Source organism: Amblyomma americanum, chromosome 8, assembly GCF_052857255.1.
Source record: "Amblyomma americanum isolate KBUSLIRL-KWMA chromosome 8, ASM5285725v1, whole genome shotgun sequence".
Classification (NCBI taxonomy): domain Eukaryota; kingdom Metazoa; phylum Arthropoda; class Arachnida; order Ixodida; family Ixodidae; genus Amblyomma; species Amblyomma americanum.
In genome coordinates this window covers 101,988,128-101,998,175 of record NC_135504.1, presented here as the reverse complement: position 1 = coordinate 101,998,175, position 10,048 = coordinate 101,988,128, and positions in this window count along the sequence as shown.

The following is a 10,048-nucleotide window of genomic DNA, read 5'->3' as shown; positions in this document are numbered from 1 at the left end:
GGCTTTGTTTTTTTGCGCAAGCATTCTATTCGGCCAGCAAACTGTACTGGGGCACACCAGTGCGGCAACTGCGACAGGCAACAAGGTGGCGCTGCCTGAAGGTTAGCGCAAAATCGATCCGCTAACAACCGAGTCCTCCTCACCTCCGCGCCATTGACGTCCCCCTCGGAACACTGACGCCGAGATGAAGTGGGTCGGGTCGGCGGCGGCGCATCTACACCCACGAGACGAAGGGACTGCAGACCATGTAAGAGGTCGACCCTGTAAAAATGTAGAGAGAGAAGGTGAGTAACCCGCTTTGAAAAACAGTCTTCGTCAGTGAGATAAAAACGTGCTTCTACAAACACGAAATCCATTCCTAGAACTCAACTGGGCGAATTACTAATAGGCAGCAATGGCCACAACTCTTTTCCGAACGTCCAGGACGTGCCCCAGAAACGATGTACATCTCCACGACCTTCCTCTGCGTTCCCTTCTTTTTGCCCCCAGACGGGTGCAAAATGGAGATAGAATAAGAAGAGAGAATGTTTCGCAAAGCCATGTTTCATTTCAACGCCGCAAATACAGAAGGGCACACCTTTCACAGTCTGCCACGTCACAGACTAGGCTGTGCCGGTGCTTACTGCTGTCATGCAGAACGAACACCCGCTGGGACGCCGAATGCGCAAGCCTGACCGGAGTCAAGGGCAGCTGCCCGCATTGGACAGCACTGTGATATAATATGATAAAAATAACAAAGGGAATGGTACGATCGTGTTCCCCTTTGTTTACGTGCATCGTTTTATTTTGTTTTTCCTGGCAAGGATACTTGCAGATTTTTTATGCTCGCGCAGAATTTCTCTCAGCCTATATCTTTTATTCTCTAACCTTATCACTGACGAAATGTTGAGGTCGACCGTCCTTCCCCTAGAAAATGATCATGGTTTTCTGCATAGATTGGTACTTAAGCTTCAGATTATAAGCCCTGCTTTCTCGTGAAGAAGTGAGCTGTGTGCCACACTCGCGGCAAATCGCAACCATGTATGCTGGCATGCGAGCGCAAAAACTCAACATATTCTGTCCACTCTCTCTCTCTCTCTCTCTGTGTGTGCCTGTGTGTGTTTGTTGGGTTTTATGGCGTATAAGCAACTCCCAAACTCTCCCAAAGGTAGAACACGTGCGGGATACCTATACATTGCTCGTATTGTCCTGGTGACTAAAGTAGCTGGGTTTCTCACCCCTGATGAATATGTGTCACATTAGTGCAATCAGATACCAGCTGCCCACACTGACCTAAAGTAGGTCCCAGTAGGATATGTGGGCTTCCTGCTTTTGTCATGCATATCAAAAGTTCAAGATGAAATACGCTTCCGAGAGTGCAGCGTGTGTATTTTTGCTTGGCAGACCGTAAAATAACTATATCGACGCCTTCTCGAGAACGTGTGGCCAAGGTCACATTGAGCATGTCCTTGGTGAACCCGCATGTGTCATACGTGGGTTATTCAAAAGACTAAATGACATGCAAAAACCGACGTTCGTCCTCATGGGCTGCCCTATTCGGTCCAATGAAGGGCCGCTTAGGGAGCCTGGCTGGCTGCCCATGTATGGCCCATTTCAGGTGGAACCCAAATTCAAGCTCCACTTAGGCTGCCTAGATCGCTTCCTCAAAGCACCGATGGAGTGAGTGAACAGTGGCCAGCCAACATGGAGGCGATGTGGCCCTATAGAAACACCATCGGGTCCACATGGACTGCCACAATGAACCACCCATAGGGGACCCCGCCTCCTAGCCCACCCTGTGCTGCATGATACCACTTAAGTGTATTTCTGGTCCACCCTGTTCTCTTGTTCTCGAGAAATTAGAGGATGCGACGTGGAAACGTCGCCAGTAACTGCGACGCGCCGCAAACGAGTGGAAGTCTCAAATCAGCCACTGCACACAAGAGTCTGTGAAATATATTAAGCGTAAAAAGGAGGGGTGGAGGCAGTGTAGTAATACTGTGCGCCGGTTCGATTTTCTGTCCAATGGCTGTTTGAGCATACCATTTTTCGGCCACACATTGAATGAGGACAATGTTGTTACTTGTCAAAAAGACATGCATCACCGATAAATATTTCTGCTTCAACATATGTTTCTCGTCACTGCACAAAGGAATTGCCCTGATGATTTCATAGGCATTTTAAACATTCTTAAAGACATTGGTGTCGCTGATTTTGCAAACTCATCGGCAATTTTCTAAAGTGATTTAAGCACAGGATGACGTACTCTGCACTTCCTCTGTGCTCGCCCCAAACTTGGTGATGCCCTTGAAGGTATCTCTTATTCAAAACAAACGGTGATAAAAAAATCGAACAAAAGGCCAACACAATATGTGTGGTATTCTGGCCCGCATGTGGCCTTGCTATTATTTTATTTGTTATAATTTTAAAGAAATCCTCATCAATACGCTTCAGAATTAAAGAGCACCGACAGCAATGGATACATAATGGAATACCTGCAGACAAGGAAGGACAATGGATACCTCCAAAAAATGCAAGGAAGATTCTCGCTGCCACTCTCATTCAAAATATAGGCAGTCCCAAGCTCGCTTTGTGCGTAATGCAGTGCGCGCAGACGTAAAGGCGATAGTTGCCTTTGACATTAGTTTTTTTCCTGCACCTAAGGAAGCTAGTCAGTGCCACTTAATGAAAATGCAGTCAGTTGCAATAGTTTATAAGAGACTTGCAGCTCCTCTGCGCTGACAACAATGTATTTGGCGACGAACATCCCATAAGGTCAAAGGTCATTCCGTTTTGTGCCCGCACCAATCCCCGCCTTTTACCTCTACGTCATGGGCTAATAGCTATAGATATCGGCCTAGTACCGACTGGCTACCATGTTTTAAAAACTGAGTCACTTGCAATGAAAGCCGAGCACTTTTAGCTAGAAAAGGCCACAAAAGAACAATGTACTGACTTCAACGCATTTGTTTGAATGGCAGTGCCTCAACCGAAACTTTATCGTTTTCGACTTGCAGTCATGGGGTCTATATCTAGCTCATGTCATCAGCGTCACGGTTTTGAATATTTCGGTGGGAAGGAAAATAATGTTCCACAGTATAGTTTCTCGGCGATACCTTAGACGCTAAAGGTTACTGCCTACAGAAACTGCCATTTGCAGCAGAGGAAGAGGAACACACTTACCAGTACACAAGCAATGCAAGTCCATGCGTAGCTGTTGCCGCTACATGCGACTTCATGGTGCACACCAGGGGCCCTGTCCATGTCTCTGAGCATATCGCTAATTGAAAAAAAAATTGAAGGGAACACTCAAGCTCCACCTGAAGGTGTGACGTCATAGCGTAATGGGTTAATTTTCATATAAGCAGAATGTCATTCTCTACTTTACATTTAAACATGCCTGGAAGTCCTCATACCCCTCCTGGTGCAGTGGTGCAGTGGTTAAGTGATGCGCCACTGCCCTGCAATGACAGCTGTTCCCAGTGGTGGACCTTGTGCGGCCCAGGTTGATCTTCCCGAGCGAGCAATCATTAATTTATATGTCACCTGCCACGGTGGGCAGTTTGCTCCCTACCCGGTGTGCAGGTTGTAATGACGCTGCGAGGTCATGTAACCTAGGTGCCCACCTGCCTTCTAGGTTAATCTCTGGGCACCACTAGACAACGGCATGCTCGCGATTTTTTGCTCACAACGCCAACGCCGGATTTTCTAGGTAACGGGCCTTTAACGCTGTCGCGTGAAAAGCATATTTAGGCTTATAACAAACGCTTACTCCTAGCGTAGAAGAGCTAAATTCAAATGCATTCACGATTTCATTTCGCTGATGGTCACCCTCCTTTTAGCGTCACTGTATTGGCTGTTTGAGGTGACTTGGTCCTTGTGGAGAACGTAGTCACGCGTCGTTTTTGAGAAAATGTCTCCACAAAAAACTGATTATCTTGGCAGTCGGGTACCAAGCAGCTGTTGCTAAAAACTTGTCCAAGCTAATGCACATACAATCAAATCGTAGAATTGCACCTTGGGCAGAATATATTGCAACCGCGAAAGACTAAACATAACAAACAGCTAAACATATCAAGCTAATAAAACCCGAAGAGGAACTGAATTCAACCTGCATCGATACACTCGGTCAATTTGACGATAAAAAGCCATTGTCACCGAAAACAGGGCTTTACAAAGATACCAAAGCAGCAAAATACATGTGCTGCCATCGCCGGCAGATTCTGGAACTAAACTGCATGCGTCGACACTGCATTTTTGGGGCGGATCCCAGAGGCCATGCTACACCGCCATCGACTTCAAAACAGCTACAACCGGTCTTTTCGGTGTAGACGTCGACTTCAAACGCTGTGGCGGGAAAATTTTTAAATTAAAATAGGTTTCCTGCTGCCGGACAAATATTTGCATACCCTCAAAAAGATAGAAAATCGATCTTTACGATGAACAATAGCATGGATTGGTCTTGTGATTCATTAATAAATGAAACATTCTTCAGCCCTTCAACACAATGTGTGACAATGAACAGGATGGGCGCTGTCAACAGCGCCTGTCAAGCCTGCTGTATACATGTGGTCTTTAAGCTGTGCAACTTCTCGTTCATTAAGTGTCATGGCTAGAACAGGTGGCACCTGCTTAATACCGCGGTACAAAGCTAGAGCTGATGAATTTTGATAGAACTGGGGGGGGGGGGGGGGGGGGTGGACAACAATTGCTGGTGGTGGACTTCATTCGCACATCAGATTTACAGACTTGTTAGGTTTATACATTGTTGGACGTTGAACTTTTCTGTCGCCCTAAGTTAAACATTTAGCCTCGCGCTAAGAGAAGCACAATTCATTAGAACCACAGATAAGTAATGCAGTTTTATACCTTCAGTACTTTCCTATCGACATCAGAAAAAGAGGCTAATGTAAACACCTCAGCTCAGCTTTAGGACACCAGGGCCTACTTGGAAAGCGAAAGAGACTAGGTGAACCTCAGAGAAAAAAGGAGGAACGTAAATTAGAAAACAAATTCGAGTTGATTCGGAAATAAAAAGTGGGCCCGGTCGGCACATCAAGTGCATTAAGCCGACTACAGGCGGTCTGACGCAGAAAAGGCCTAGTTGGAAGGCGTTGATGGAAGCCTTCCTACTCTTAGGCATTTCTTACTTTTGTGCAAAAATACAAGTTTCGTGCTCAGCGGAAGAAAGAAAGAGCTTACCCTAAAGTTCAGATTAAGTGTGAGCGCCTGTGGACGAGCAGAAATGAAGCGCTCTTCTGCGGCACATTGAAATGGAACTTCACTGCGAAGGAAAACATATTTCAGGTTATATAGCAGACCCGCCGCGGTGGCTCAGTGGTTAGAGTGCTCGGCTACTGATCCAGAGTTCCTGGGTTCCAACTCGACCTTGGCAGCTGCGTTTTTATGGAGGCAAAACGTTAAGGCTCCCGTGTGCTGTGCGATGCCAGTGCACGCCAGGCGGTCGAAATTATTCCGGAGCCCTCCACTATGGCACCTCTTTCTTCCTCTCTTCTTTTACTCCCTCCTCTATCACTTCCCTCGATATATGACACAGATACTGCGCCATTTCCTTTCCCCAAAAACCAATTATTATTATTATATAGCAGACAGACGTTCAATATGTGCTAACTGGACGTGAACAACGCGGTGTTAAACAACATGCGAATAACAGCAAAGACAAAGTAAATCATCAACATTATCATCATCACTATCATCAGGCCAAACTGGTTATGTATAGAAGAAAGGACGCTCAATGACCGCCAATTCAGTTGTGTTTCAGCGGCACGACTTTAAATCCTCTCTTCCCTGCATTAATTGTATATCTCATAACCACAGCTGATTCTCTTGGAGACCCTGCCACATATGCTGCAGGAACAATTGGGGCAATTCTTTCAGAGAAATATTCGAGACATAAAGATTCTTGTGGCAGTACAACTGGTTCAAAAGTGTCGGTAAAGTATGCTGCAACATTTGTTTACCATAGATTGTGCGGCATTTCTTAACATTCCAAAGCTCTGCTGCGCGGGTATCATACACAGTTCTGCTTTGCTCTAACCCAGCAAGTGTAAGTAAGGAGTCATCATTTTTCATCATGTTCGCTGTCTTCCAACGTCCCCATCATCATGATTCTTCCTATTGAACTGGCGTATTTCTTTCCAAAGTTTTGAAGGTCAACTGTGTAACCCTGTTTAAGAGCCATCCAGCTGGACAAGCTTCCTGACAAAATAAATTCACATGCAACAATTCCTTGCCTAGCAGGTGATCCCGCACATCCTTAAAATTTCCCACGGGCTGAAAAGTGCGTTCCAAAAATTTTATCTCTAATACACATTAAACAATCATCTTCATTACACACTTTCAGAAAATCACTGTTTATTTTCCTTTTTGAATCATCGTTTTTTTGTCCTTTTGGCTGTGCGATGCTGCTTATGCATGTGTAAGTGTTCGACAGCAGCTTTCAGCTTCTTGCATTATATCTTGTGTATTAGAACCCAAATGTTGAATAAAAAGGAAGAGATGGCGCTCTTAGCTCCGCCCTTCCCCCTTTTTTTAAGCTTTATGGCTTTTGCATCTGCATTTCACGGCTGTGAAAGAGAACAAGCATGCGAGACCAACCACCGCCGATCAAAGTTCTTGTGCCAAAGCGACTCAGGCTATGAGGGACGCCGTAGGGAACAGCTTCGGGAATTTCGACCCCCTGGGGTTCTTTAACGTGCACCGTCATCGCACAGTACACGAGCCTCTAGAATTCAGACATCGGCTGCAAGGAGCTCTCCTCTGTGGGATTCCTGCGTACGCTTCCCAGGGGTCCCTCTAGCCATGCATCAAAGATGTGCATGGCATTGCGTCAGTACATGTGGGGGTAGCAAAGGCTTTTGTCATATAACAAGTACCACTGCACAGACGTGTACAAAGAGCTCAGTTTGAAGTGACCGCCGCCAGGACAGCAGGCTACGCGAAGCCCAGTTTGCCGTTCGCTGCGACCTCTACTAGCAGGCAGCCGAGGCAAAGCTCAAATTTCACAGCTGTCGCTTCACGCGCTGCGTCAGAATAACTGCACGGTATGAGGGCACTACACCTCAACTGGCATTCAAAACTTATGCTACATAAACTGACGTGAAGCTCCACTGTAAATGCACACTTAAGACTATGGCAGTGCAAAATTCGGATGGTGCCAAGGTGCCCAATTCGCTACCGATTTGCAGTGGGGTGCATGGTGTGCTGTTACACGAAGACAGCTCAGATGCCGCAGCAGTAGTAGCGGAGAATCTGCGTCGAATGCAGGATGTGCGGGATTCGATATCCAGTGCCTCTGGGTACCCATCGGGGGATACAATGGGTACAAGCTTTCGCCTAGACGGGGGCCCGGCTTCTTTAGGGTGAAATGCTTGAGTATTGTGTCTTCGACCCTGCCTTAAGACTACGAAAACCCCTTGTGCCATGGTGCTCTTTGGCCCCAGATGCCCTTGTGCCATAAAAATACACAATCATCACGAAGTCAGCTGAGAAGCTTTCCTTATTAAAGCGATAATTACTGTGCTACAAGAACTAACCGCATCGCGATACTCGAAGCGCTTTTTCTAGCTTCAGATCAGACTTCAGCGAGTTGCCCATTGTTCAGACAGGAACGATTTTAGCGCAGAGACATACATTATAGTTTTGGAATGCGAGATTTACGCAGACTTTATTTAGAGTCCGCGCTTCGCGACGCAGATTTCGCGCCTAAATTGCAGGGCTAATGGACACAGGGTAATGCACAAGCTATCCTGAATAAGATATCCTGCATAACGCCACCCAAGTCTTTGATACACCGCGTGAATGGCCGCGTAAAGAGCATAGGTAGGATGATGCGTATTCCTTGCTAAGCAGACTAGCTGAGTAATACCTCAACATGATGGTTTTGATAGGGTACACAAGGCTTGAAGGAGCAATTCGTGGGTATGCAGTTTTGCTGCAGTTGCAGCGAGTGTTCCAGGTGTGCAAGTACAATGTTTCCCATCCTCAGCGGTATTAATGCAATGAAGCACGCAGGTCAGTTATGTGCGTAATGTTATGCTATGCGCCTGGTGTTAGTTCACACTGGAGAATATCCCTTGCCCCTTCTTCATACCTGATCACTGAGCGGGGAGCACCTACGTCATGACTGCACTCCACCCGTTGAGGCAGGATTCAAATTCCTTCCACACCGATGTCTGTTCGCAGTTATAAGTAGGCAAAGAAAAAATAAACAGGGCACACTGTTAGGAAGCTCGAACATTATAAAAGTCCTCTTAAAATCTTTTCGAGGTCATGCACATATTTGCTACATCAAGGATTATCCGAGCCTGACAGCAGACGGCAGCGGTTGCTGGAAATATAAAATGACCACCAATGCCGATCATGACGTCACTGCAAGGAAATCTGATTATAGGGAGGCCTACGTACTGAGCGCTTTCGGTTTCTGCCTACGGGTCTTTCGAGTGTGAAAGCAGTAATCCTCTTAAACAGAAAGGTCAAATGGCGTACGGCGTGCAGCCTCAGAGGGTGTCCCGAACGGAAATGAAAGGCGCATAACTGGTTTCCTGAGTCAGTGGACACATCAATAGCGCTTTCCGCTATGAGTGGTGATACAGATGTGCGCTGCTTGCCTTGGGGTTGACAACGTTCCAGAAAAAAATACGGCACTGAAGGAATAGACCACCGTTCATTGGCGCTGACGTTTTAAACTCTATTGATTTTAAAGAAAGGAAAGATGCATAAGTGGCTGGCTGCCTGGGTAAGTTCACACCTCAATCATGCTCTGGGGTACGTGGCGGTTGTCCACAGCGGTTGTCCACAGCGGAAATCTGTGTTTTCGCACAATATTTAATAATCATAATAATAATTGGGTTTTTGGGGGGGAAAAGAAATAGCGCAATATCTGTCTCATATATGGTTGGACACCTGAACCGCGCCGTCAAGGAAGGAATAAAGGAGGGAGTGAAAGAAGAAAGGAAGGAAGAGGTGCCGTAGTGGAAGGCTCCGGAATAATTTCGATCAACTGGGGATCTTTAACGTGCACTGACATCGGATAGCACACGGGTGCTCTTACGTTTCGCCTCCAGCGAAACACTGCCGCCGCGGTCGCATTCGAACACGGGTACTCCGGATCAGTAGCCGAGAATTGCCTGGACCGAGGATTAAAGGATTACCTGATACCTGATTTAATATCTGCTGCTGGTGCTTGCACCCAAGATATTAAACTTATTTTTGGAATATGATGGAGTGCTAGACGCACTCTGGCACGGGTCGGCCCGGTATTGCACTGCCTCTGGGATCGACCCGGGTCCTATGGACCTATTAGCGCGCGGCGTCTTTTCTTTCTATCTTTCCTCTCCTATCCTTTAATTCTCCTACTTTCGGCACGCGGCTGCGAGCGTGGCTCGGGTTGAGCCAGTAGGCATGCCCGTGCACTTTCCTTTCTATCTTCCTGTCAGCAGCAGTACAGTAAAGCCGAGCGCCCTAACCTCTGCAATGCTAAGCCGGAAAGTTTTTGCACATTACCTCTGTGGGAACGCGGCCGCCACCACTGAAATTCAGTTTTGCGTCCTCGCGCTCAGCAGCCGATCGCAGTAACCACTGAGTTAACATGGCATACATTTATGACATACTAATTCTCTCGAAGGATGACATATTTCCATATCCAGTATTTGTACATAATTTTGCTTATAGGTTATAGAGGGAGGGGGGGGGGGGTAACATCTCAAAGGCACTAAGGCTGTGAGGGACGACGTAGCGAAGGACTCTGGAAATTTCTACCATGTGTAGTTCTTTAATGTGCACTAACATTGCACGATACACGGGCCTCTAGAATTTAGCCTCCATCGAAATTCGGGCGCCGCGGCCGGAATCGAACCCGCGCAAAACGAGCACAAAAAAAATAACTTCTTTCGCAAGAGTTCGTGTTACTCCATTATGATTAACGCACTCCCTAAGGCGCCCTTGCATGGAAAAAAAAATTGCCTGGTGGTTTAGAATTGCTGAGCACGGTGTTTTGCACGTGGGCACCACCGCCACGTATCTCAAAGCGTGATTGAGATGTCCACTG